The sequence below is a fragment of the Alligator sinensis genome, unplaced genomic scaffold, assembly GCF_000455745.1.
Source record: "Alligator sinensis unplaced genomic scaffold, ASM45574v1 scaffold454_1, whole genome shotgun sequence".
NCBI classification, from domain to species: Eukaryota; Metazoa; Chordata; order Crocodylia; family Alligatoridae; genus Alligator; species Alligator sinensis.
In genome coordinates this window covers 735,938-747,680 of record NW_005842095.1, presented here as the reverse complement: position 1 = coordinate 747,680, position 11,743 = coordinate 735,938, and positions in this window count along the sequence as shown.

Sequence of the window (11,743 nt, the reverse complement as noted above, 5' to 3'; positions counted from 1 at the left end):
GCAGGAATGTTAATTGCAACTTCAGTGATCATTTGGAGTTTGTCCATTTTAAGTCTCTAATCAGTTTTGTAGACCTAATGTAAACTGAATACTGAGTTTCACTTAGGTCTCTTCCTTGAGTTGTAGTCATCTCTCCCCTACTGCATACTTCATATTCTCTCAGCTCCCCAAGTGATCATCCGCTCCCCATCCCATTTACCATAACCTTTTGATTCTCATTTTTTGTTTTTCTTATATTCCTTTAGATCCTCTAAATTTTATTAGGGAAACACACACTGTTCCTACTATACACATTCTGTTTGATATTGGTAGGTTTCTATAAACTTAAGTTACAATTTACAGACTAGGAATTTCATTCAAACTAAAAAGAAAAAAAAATTAAGATGAATGACTAACTAAAAATCTACAAACTTTTATCTTAGAAAATGAAACAGCTTTGTAAAGCAGGAAGATATTTATTGACTATTTTAAAACTACAGGATAAAATAGTTTCTTCTCCTTTGTGTTTTCTGTGCATGAGTAGACACTCATGTGTGAAGGTAAGAGACAGGGTAATCTTGTTTACTTTGGCTTAATCTGACAAAAATGAATTAAGACAAACTTCAATAATAGCCTTTGAAATAAACACTTCCACATATAGATTAGGATTGCTGGGGTGTGAAGTAAAGACATTCCATTTCTCCTAGGAGAGTTGCTGCCCTCCTAAGAAAAATTATGAGTATACAGTTGTTCAAACTTTTTCACTCTCAGAATAAAAATTGCTGTTCCATGAGAAAAATAACTTGGGAACAACCATGATTAAATCACACCCAGGAGAGTATCTCTAGGGAGAACAAATTTCTGTACATGCTGGACAACCTCTCTCAGAAAAGATCATAGTACTTCAAACATTCTACCCATTTCAACCTGTCCCCCTTCTCCCCCGCCGGGAGACACTGTGTAACTCACTGGACTGTGCTGCTCCAGTAGGGAGCAGAATACACCCCATTCACAATCCTCATATTTTGCTACAGGGAAATACAGACAGACCATGGGCAACCTGAGCCAGGGAAGCCCTATGCATTGCTGCGATCTGTCACCAGGCAGACTAAGAGAGCCTGCAGGGCATGCTAAGAAGTGTGTACAGGGTCCTTCCTCCCCACCCTCCCAGTTTAACAGTGTCAGCACTGCATGATCTCCACTTTTCAGGGCTTCAGCATTCAATCAAATGTCTCTATATATGGCTCTGGAAAAGTTTCTGTACCAGGAGAACAAATTTGGGAATTTTTTTATAATCCCAGATTATTTGAATATGCATATTTAGCCTGGTTTAAAACCAACACAGATAGGTGCAGAAAATAAACCTAAAATGCTCTATTAAACTCTCTTCCAGACCAAAGCACTCATAGATCTTCACAGATTTGTGGTACAAAGGAATGTTTATCAGTTTTCATCAACAGATGGATTGCCTGGAGGCTGTAGCCACGTATGTAGATAACACAGATTTCATGCTTCATAAGCACTTTTTCTTAGTAGCTGCCACTGGCAGTTGCCTCCAAATTCTTTGGTGTCCATTTAAATATAATTATTCCATTTTTATTTAGCATTAATGAAAAATGAAAGATAATTCTCCTTTTCTGTCTTCAATGTGTGCGGGCCGGGAGCAGTCTGAGGCCCTCGGGGGCGCGCGGCGGGCTGTGGCCAGCAGCCCTGGCATGCAGGTTGGGGAATGCAGGCCGGCGGACTAGAATTAGGCACGGACGCATAGCGGTTGATTAAAGATTATTTTACTTACACTGTAGATGGTCGCGGTGCAGGCAGGAAAACTTGCTTGCGTTGCAGTTATAGATAGGAAAGAAGAGTGGACAAGAGTTCTAATCTCGCGAACTCTAGCCCAATCTGGCTGAAGGCTCTAAAACCGCGTGCCCGTCGTGTCAACCGAAGAAAACAACTCGGAGAAGAGCTCTGGATGCACACACTCACGAAGTTTGCTAGGCTCCGTGGAATAGGCGCGCAGGGAAGAGGTTCGTCGAGGGATTAGGCGGCGACGGGGAGAGACCAGAGATTGATCAGACCCCTATAGCCTTCTTAAGGTGCACGCTGGGTCCGTTAGGCTCCACAGCGCTTAGAGTTCTTCACGAGACGTGAAGTACTCCTCCTCCACGAGATGGTTGTGGAGTCCTCCAACTTGGGCGGAAACCACTCAAGCCTCTTATACGGCTAGCAAGCCAATCACTAGCCGCTACGTGGGAATAATTTAGAACTGGCCAATAGTGGGACACAAATTTGCATGCAGGTGGCGGGAACTCCTTTGCACCAGGGTTTTCTCTTTGCAACTGAGAAATGCACCCTGCAAAGAAAGCTCCTTGTGGCGGGAAATAATTTAGCAGTGCCGACGCGTGCGCACACAAAATCACACCCTTGGGTTATGACACAATGATGCATAGTTTTTCTTTTTCCTTTTTCTTTTTCCATAAGCCAATCCCTGTCTGATAACCTTCAAATTGTATTTTTATAGTTGTAGTAATATGTTTTGAGTACAGCAATAATTTTCTATATGTACAATAATAAACATAAAATATGTTCCTAAAATAAAACCAAATGTTAAAAGATTATTAAAAAGAAACAAAACCAAAAACTTTGGCATGACAACAAGATTTGGCACTATGTATGTTGACAGCCTGAGGGCTCAGACTTAAAAAAAACCAACCCAAAGTTTACACCCTTCCACCAATGTAATTTACATTGGTTTTGTAGACCAATATAAATTATACCAGCATCTGGGACAGGCAGCAAACCACTTATACTGGGGTACCTGAATACTGTAGATGTTATTACCATGTCTCACTGCTTTGTGGCAGGCAAACAGACACTAGCCATGATTCTGGGCCTATAGCTGGGCAACTTCATCCACTCCAGTGTAGAATTATGTTGGAATCTTTCTGCAACTTTTTTTTTTTTTACCGTAAACTAAAGATCCATCTGAACTCCTGGTTATAGATGACTGGATGATGATTTCCTGCTTAAAATATCTAATTCATCTCTCTGTGAAGTCAACAACAGTCTTTCTAATAATATTAATAATGGCTGGATTAGACATGTAAGGGATTTAATTCAGGCATTCATGAATTTGCCCCATTGTATATGGTATTTTCTTCTATTATATTGGATTTATTACTATAATTTTATAGTATCACTTCTTCAATGACTGAATTTCTATTTGGGTAGGATATCATTCTTTTCATGATTTCTGTGGTCCTTTGTCTTCATTCATTGAAATTTTGGGGGTTTTTTGGGCCAATAACAAACCTAAGGAAAATAAGTTTTTATTGATGGGTTTGTGTTAGTGATCAAGTCACTTCTTAACAGAGAGCCACACTGCATGAGCTCTAACTTTATAAAACCTGTGAAAATAATAGATAAAGTAAACTGAAACAGGAAGGGATGCTGACAGTATCCCAGTCCAGAAGAAAGAGAGTTTCGTGGGGGTATCAGGTTGTAACTGTGCTATGGGAATGCATCCAAAATATCAAACGCTTTACAGCCTTTTTTAGATTTTACATGAAGCTGTGGTTAAAATGTAAACATTATTTCATAATAAAATTATATTATATGCTCCATTTCTAATTTTCCATTTAAATCCAATGAATTTCTGATACAACTTCATTGACTTCAGTGGGTTTACACTGAGGATACATTTTCCTCCACTCAGTACAATTTATGCAGATTTTTTTTCTTTCTTTTCTCCTTTTTTTTAGCTAGGATTAGAGGATTCATGAAGACACAGATAGTGATATGGAGCCTGCTTCATGATAAACGATATACTTTGGTTCAAAAAATAAATTGGAAATTGTGGTATTGACCTATTAAATATTGTAAGATAGTCATAATCATTTAGAGTATTTAAAAAAGGATAATATAGGCACAAAATAATTAAGATTTAATTAGAACAGCCTGTCAATTACTTGCACTCACTGGAAAATACAATAGGCTAGAATAGTTGAAGCTGCCATTTATTAGAATGAGAAAGTCTTCATTTTATCTTAAGAAGTTCTATTGTTGAGATCAAAAGCAAATGATGTAATTTGCTTGCCTGTAAAGGACTGTGATTTTTTTTAAAAAGAAACTCAGTTGCTGCTAATCTAGAGAAATTAAAGAATGTGTTAGGAAGAAAGTGAAAGCATCAGATTGCATCATATGGGCCTAAAAAAAATCAATCTTCAGTGTGCACATAAAATTCATGTGCCAAGAAGTAAAGGGAGCATAAAGTTGCAGTAAAGTTGCTTGAGCTTCTTTATAGAAATATTTATCACATAGACCCAATCATTGTTCCCATAGAAATTAATGGGAGTCTTCTCAGCAGATTTCCCTGATCATTTTTATCCAGAAAGACATCCAATTATTATTTGATCCTATACGCTGCTGAAAGAAGAAATTTCAGGAATCAATATGCCAGCTCTCAGAACTCTGTACATAGGCTGATCAATCACATAGGCCAAAGGAATGTGACCATGCTCAGAACATCACACCTCTATACTTGCACTCAACAAACCCAGGTGAGTAGTGTGTGGAATGTGGGCTTGAAAAGACATAAAAGGAGAGAGGGTGATTAGGGTATAGGTCCTTAAGTTCAGTCCAGTGACTGCACATGACATGAATAACAGTCCATTTTAGGACTTTACAATATTTCTCCTGACAGGAGAAATTGTTATCAGAAGTCCAATTATGAGAAGTATCTAGAAGTAATATAAGAAACAGGCAAGCACAATGGCTGACCACTAATAGAAGACTGCTTATGTCATAAGGTACATTATTTCATAGATTTCATAGACATTAGGGCTGGAAGGAACCTCAAAGACCATGAAGTCCAGCCCCCTACCTCAGGGGCAGGAAGTCAGCTAGGGTCAAAGGAACCCAGCAAGATAAGCATCCAAAAGTTTCTTGAATGAGTCCAGAGTAGGTGCCTGCACCACTTCTGGAGGGAGTCCATTCCAGGGCTTGGGGGCTCGGACAGTAAAGACATTTTTTCTTATGTCCAGTCTAAAGCAGTCTTGGAGTTTATGACCATTGGTCCTTGTTTTTCCAGCCCAGGGGTGGGCAATTATTTGGGCTAAAGGGCCACATAGGGAGTTTTGGTGAGCTGTTGCAAGCTGGGTCAGCGCTACCTTTCCCCCACCATGCTGGGTTAGCACCTTCCCCACCTTCATCTGTCCACACCAGTTCACCAAAACTCTTTAAGTGCACTTAGCCAGACAGATGGGATAGCGCCATAGGTGGGTGGGTGGGGAGTGGCATCCAGGAGTGGGCAGGTGGGTCTGCCTGGCACTGGGATCACAGTATGGTGATAGTGTGGGACTGGGGCCCAGAGCAGAGCTACAATCCACTCCCTACATGATGGATCATGACTAGTCCAGCCTAGGAAGGGGACAGAGCACATGCCTGTGACCTGACTCCCACTTCTTCCATCCTAGCACAGGCACATGCAGGCAGCCCCAATACAACATGGCCGAGGAGTGGTACAATTCAGCAGTGCATGGCTTCTCCAATGGAGTATGACTGGATTGTGGCACTCTGTATTGCTGGGTCACATCCCTCCTCAGCCACGCTGTACTGGGACTGCCCATGTATGCCTGTGCTGGGACAGAAGCAGCAGGGACTGGGTCATGGGTTTGTGCTCCACCCTCCTTCTGGGTCAGGCTGGTCACAATCCATCATATAGGGAGCAGATCATGGCTCTGCCTTGGCCCTGTGCTGTCACCACCCCATGATCCTGGCTCTGGCTCTGCCTGCCTGTCCAGCTCCTGCATGCTGCTCCCTGCCCACCCATCTTAGTCTCAGATGACACTCATTACCAACCCGCAGTCTCATCCCATCCGATCAGCTGAGCACACCCTACCTGTGAGGGTCCAAGGCTAGTCTCAATGGAGATCTCGCTCACCTGCTCTATCTAGCACCCCTGGAGTACCTGGGCAGTGGGAACAGGGCTGGTGGTAGCAGTGACCCTGGCAGCAACAGCTGGAAGAAGCCACCACCAGTGGGGCTGCTGGGCAGTGGAGTCTGGCTGCCGCACTATTCCAACCCTGCTGCATGCCCAGGGTGGTGGGATTGGTCGTATGCCCCATGGCCTGACCTGCCCCCCATCCTTGGGCCAAGTGGGGCTGAGGGACCTGCTGCAGGCCTTGGTGGGCTGGATCCAGTCCACTGGCCGTATTTTGCCCACCCCTGTACTAGCCTGGCTGATTATGAATTAACACTGACTGGAGTATTATTTGGCTTGAGGCTGAAGGTGGGCCCAGGAAATTGACAAATCGAAAGGGAGCTCTGCCAGTTAATTCTCTTCTATTGGTTGTGTCTTTCCCTGGTGCAGAGAAATGGATCCTATTGTAGCTCTAGTGCATTAGCCTTCACAGAGAGAGATCTGAAAAGCAAAGGTAAACATAGGCAGCTGGGGTTAAATAAAGGTAAACATAGGCAGTTTGGGGGATGTTGCAAGTATAGCCTTTCTCCTACATTCAGAGTTGTGGCAGGGATCACTTTCACTCTTATGACAGACTGAAAAGCCCAGCATGGACCTGTCAGTGAGCCCTGGCGTGGGGCATATTAGTCCACTCACTGTTTCTCTGACTGTCACAATGCATTCCCATACAGGAATCCATATTTTATTTCATATGTTTTCTTGTATCTGTGCAATCAAAATGCGTGACTTCACCAGCCTATTATGAGTCTGTCAACCCTGCCTGGGACAGACGCAGTATACAATTTAGGAGGTGGGAAAAGCACTTGAAATAGTGGTAGGCCCAGATTAATATGAATAGCATTAAAAGCCCGAAACTTAGAAAATTAAACTACAAAATAAACCTTTAATTTCTGAATTCCGACTGTTCTAATCTACATATTTCCCCTTCTAATTCAGTTCATCCCAAATATTATCCAACTAGCATTTTGTAATAATATACAGGATGGCAGCATAAAGTTTTCTATACTGATACTAGTATAACATTTTATATGCAAAGTCTAAAGAAAGAAAATACTGTCTAGCAGTTATCACAGAACAATATAAATGTGCAGGGTGTTTTTACTTGTGCTCCAGGGGTGAGGAGGGTCTTTAATTAGAGTGGCTCCAATAGCCAACTGCTGGCAGCCTCTCATGTATCAGTATCCCCACACATCAAATTGGTGGCAGGGGCACTTTAACTAAAGTTTATTGAATAAGCTCCTACTGCCATGTTGAAGCACAGGGATGCTGATACATGACACAGAGACTGGCTGAAGCGCACTAATTAGCACACTCCAGCAGACTTGATAAACCGAGTCTCCTCCGACACACTGTAATTGCAGTGCATTGGAGCAGCCTCTCCACATGTATACAGGCACCCACACACACTACACATCTGCTGCAGATATCCAAGCTCCATTAATGTTAATATTCTCTACATCCATTTACAGGAAAATATGTTCCATAATGTTCCATAACTCATATACCTTGTCATAGTGGTTGGGAAGATATATTCTGTTTAATTTAAAATGTTCCAAGATATGCAGGAGCTTTTGATTTATTTGTTTGCTTTTTTAAGTAAATAGTTGTAGGGTTGAGGCAGTATGCACCACCATGTAAGTAATGTGACATTATGGCTAAGGAAAACTGTATTAAGTGGAAGCAATCTGTTTCTTTCCTCAAATTAGTTCCCTTGGTAGCAACACTGGTAAGTAAAGGGATTGGAAAAAAATATATATTTCTCAAAGTGGGACACCACTGCAAACCCCTGTAATAAAAGCAATGTATCTAGTTAATAGGAAGACTGAACTAACTAACTTATGACTTCCCTAGACATGTCTTTATCTTTCCAGTATTAGTTTCTTCCCAAGTATCTCATTGGTGGCGAGCCCAGGTTTCAGTCAAAAGCAGCTTGAATAATAGGCTTTGATTATCAATGCTTTTTATAATGAAATATGAACTTTCACTAATGTCAAGTTGATTTAAGAGGGATATTTTTGTATCATCCTCATTTCTAGTGCAGCTATCATGGGAACTAATTTGAGAAAAGAAATGGAACATTTTAATTCTATAGAAGAACAGATCAGCCTATACATAGAATAATTTGATATTAATTTTCCATTGTTTAAATGACCCCAAGCAACTTAATTTTATATTTTCACACATGCAAACTTTGATAACATACAGAGATAAGAATTATTATACCAGGTCTGTCTTGTGGTCTCTCAGGTTCAGTGTCATTTCTCTCTGACAGTATCTTCACAAGTAGATGCAAGAAAGCTCATGCAAAAAAAAATATGAAGTACAAGGTTATAAGCAATGTTTTTTTCTTGAGCTCTATTAGAGAGACATTGACCTTTGGCTTAAAGCATAAGAACTAGCCCTTGAATTTTTATTTTGTTATGAACAATATTTTGGTTTCATTGAAGTAGGTGGATATTTTTCTATTGACTTCAGGAGAGCCAGTATTTTATGTATTCTTTCTTATTATTTTTTCTCATGTTACTCTGAAATAACAGCATTCAGACTGAAAATATTTCCTGTCTCTGAGCAAAGAGATATACCACAACTCAAGAATACCTTATAAGAACTTATTCTAACACATTTCAGTCTGTTTTTTCCTGTTATATTTTCCCTTGAAATATAATTTTTTGAAACAACTTGCATACAATATCTATACTTAATAAAATGTTGGTATTAACTCACTTGTTGATTTTCAACTTTTAAAAATAGGCTTTTACATAAAGCCTACAACATTTTAATTGCTGGTAATGAATGCTCAGATTGGCTTTTCCTAGTCCTTTCTTTGTTTGATTCATACTTTTCTCAACCAATTAAAATGTATTAAGAGGCTCATGTTTTCATTCACTATAATGTTTTGTTGTGGGGGGACCGGGCAGAGTGGATTAAGCCCCTAAAAGCTTGGATTTTTAAGCTGTCTGCTTTTATTTGTCTCCTATTATTTGTGCTTCTAAAGAATCTCCACTGTAATATGTGTTATGAGTTAGTCTCTTTATTTTTTAAGCCTTCCATCAATTTGGAATAAAAATGAAAATTAAACATTTTGGATAATTTAAAATGAATACTGAATTATTTTCATGTAATTTCTCTAGAGGATAGAGAACACGTAAACCCAGGACAATTATATACTGTTATGAACTGATTTTCTTTGAATATTGGTCTCCCATCTATGGTCAGGTTTTCACAGTTATGGAAAAAAAGGAAATGTTGATACTACAATATTGCAATGAAATATCCAAACAGTACAACCTTTTAATTAAGTATGCTTTCTCAGACCCTGCAGTCAGAGTAGTAACTAACAGGTTTTGCATCATTGGTAAACAATCCTGGAGATCAGGGTGAGCAGGGAAGGGGCAGTGCATATATGATGATGCACCTCACCATCTGCACCCCCTTTTTCAAAATACAAGCTCTATTCATGCATGTAACCATCTGCTGCTGCTGCTGATGATGATGGGGTGCAGACTGTCTTGGGGAGAGGAGCAGCCATTCTGGCTTTTCCACTAGGCTGCTGTTTGTGGCCAGTGTCCAACCTGGTTACACCAACCAACCCCCAATTATGTTAGTGCCTTCACTGGAACTATACTAATGTATAATTATCATTAGAGAGATCAGAGTCAGCCCTGCAGAGTGTGTTCTGTCCCTCTGTGTTCTACTTTTATTTCATTTCCTTTATTTGCTTCACTTTTCTTCATTTGCTTTCATCTCTTCCGCTCTTGCAGAGTTTTCAGTTCTCTTATCAATTTATTGTGCTCTCTTCTTGCATTTTATTCCAACTAGGAGTGATATCTTCTCTTCCTTTCTACCAGTCACTCTTCTTTATGCTTTTTTTCCTCCCTTATTTCATTCCCCTTCCCCTCCTCTTATCCCCTATAGGATGGGCTGTAGGATGCAGGACGGCTGGCAACACACTGCGAGGACTAGAGGAGACAGAACTTAGAGGAGTATTTTATCATTCCCGGGACCTAGTTTGGGGAGGGGAACAGTGTCAAAATATACCTTACCACATCAGGGGACATAAACCCAGCATTAGTGGGCATTTGTAGATGACACAGGAGTTTAATATTCTCCCTAAATTGAAACGGTATTTTTCTGAAAACACCACTTTAATTTAGAGCAAAGTAAACCCCCGTGTTGTGTACACTTGTATCGGAGCCCGATCCTTACCTGCCTGTCCAGCAGCAGGGAGGGGAGAGTGAGCTGCTAGCGGGCAGAGCAGTCCCTCACAGGTGGCACCCACCCTCAGGCACCCAACTCAGGCAGTCCCAGGGGGCACAGCAGTCACCACACCACAGCACTCGGCCCCCCTCCCAGCTCAAACAGGCAGGCTCTAGGGGAAAAAAAAAAGATCAGACTCACCCCTTTTTTTTTTTTTCTTTCTGTACAGTCTGACTTCCTGGGCTGCAGCTAGGCTGCTTCCATGGTCTGCCTGCACAGTTCCTGAGCCGTAGGGAGCCTGGTGCTTCCCTTTGCAGCTGTAGGGTAGGAAACTAAAACTCCTTGGAGGTGCTTTGCTTTGCAGTGCCCCAAAGTCATATGCTGCATCCCGAAGTTATTTAAGGTGCATTACACCACTGAATGTGCTACAGTGGCTGGAATTAATGGGCCATATGCTGCCAAATGCACAAAAGGCATTTAACTTGCTTTAAATCCACTAAAAAGTATCGTCTACAAATGGCTTATGAAATCAATCTTTCCCACAATTTTTTTTTCGTAAAAAAGAGAATGACAGAGGATTCCAAACTGAGATATCCAATTCAGGTACATCTGCTTCTCCATCTGCTGGAAGCCTCAGAAACTCCCCAGTTTAGTAATAGTTTCCTCAGAGGCTTCTGTAAGGGGAAGAGACCAGGGCAGGACAAAAGACCTGAACAACTCAAGCGGGAAATACTTACTGCAGGTGCCAAGAAAAGCTCAGCCAGACCCTTGAGTGGGCCAATTCACTTCTTCAGTGCACACTCCCTCCAGATTGGCGGACGGAGCAAGAGGAGGAGTATTTATGGCCCTGGAGAGGGGCAGTCAGGAGAGGGCTGCAGTCAGTAGCATGGAGAGATGCTGGTGGTTTTCTAGGAATGCAGCTAACTCTGGAGTAAGCAGGTATGTGGACTGGACAGGGTGGTTAGATGACCATCAATAGAGCCTTGAATGCTCTATGACCACCAACAGAGCCAGGGGACTGCCAGAAGACAACCAGGGAGGGACTAAAGCAGCAGAGATGAAAGCCAGCTGATGGCAGAGCAAGGGAAAGTAAGGGTGCGGCTACTGCAAGTGGCTACATGAGTTTTCAGGGGCACAGCCGCTTTTGATTTTTACTCCTTTCCTTTTTTTTTTTTCTTTTTTTGACTGGTGTTGCTATCTGTCACTAGTAAGGGTGAGTAAAGCAAGGGAGCACCCAGCAGGAAGCCAGCAGAGGAAAGCCAGCAGGGTATTACACACACATATTACACACATGTATATGGCTCTATAATATAGATGTTCTGTATCTGTACACCTCTGAATAAGACTTGCACCTTGTTCTCAGGAGACAAAATAAAGAAACAAAGATTTTTTTCATTGACTGAAAGAATGTAATTGCCTTGCTTGTTCATGATCACATGTACTTCTGGGGTTAATGGAGCAGTCATCCTGTCATGCACCTTACTGCAGTCAGCATCAAATTTCATTGCCAGTAACATCTGCCCTGGCAGCAGCTTCAGGATGTCCCTTTGACAAAGTGAAATGGAGGAAAGGGGAATGTAACCCTGTCCA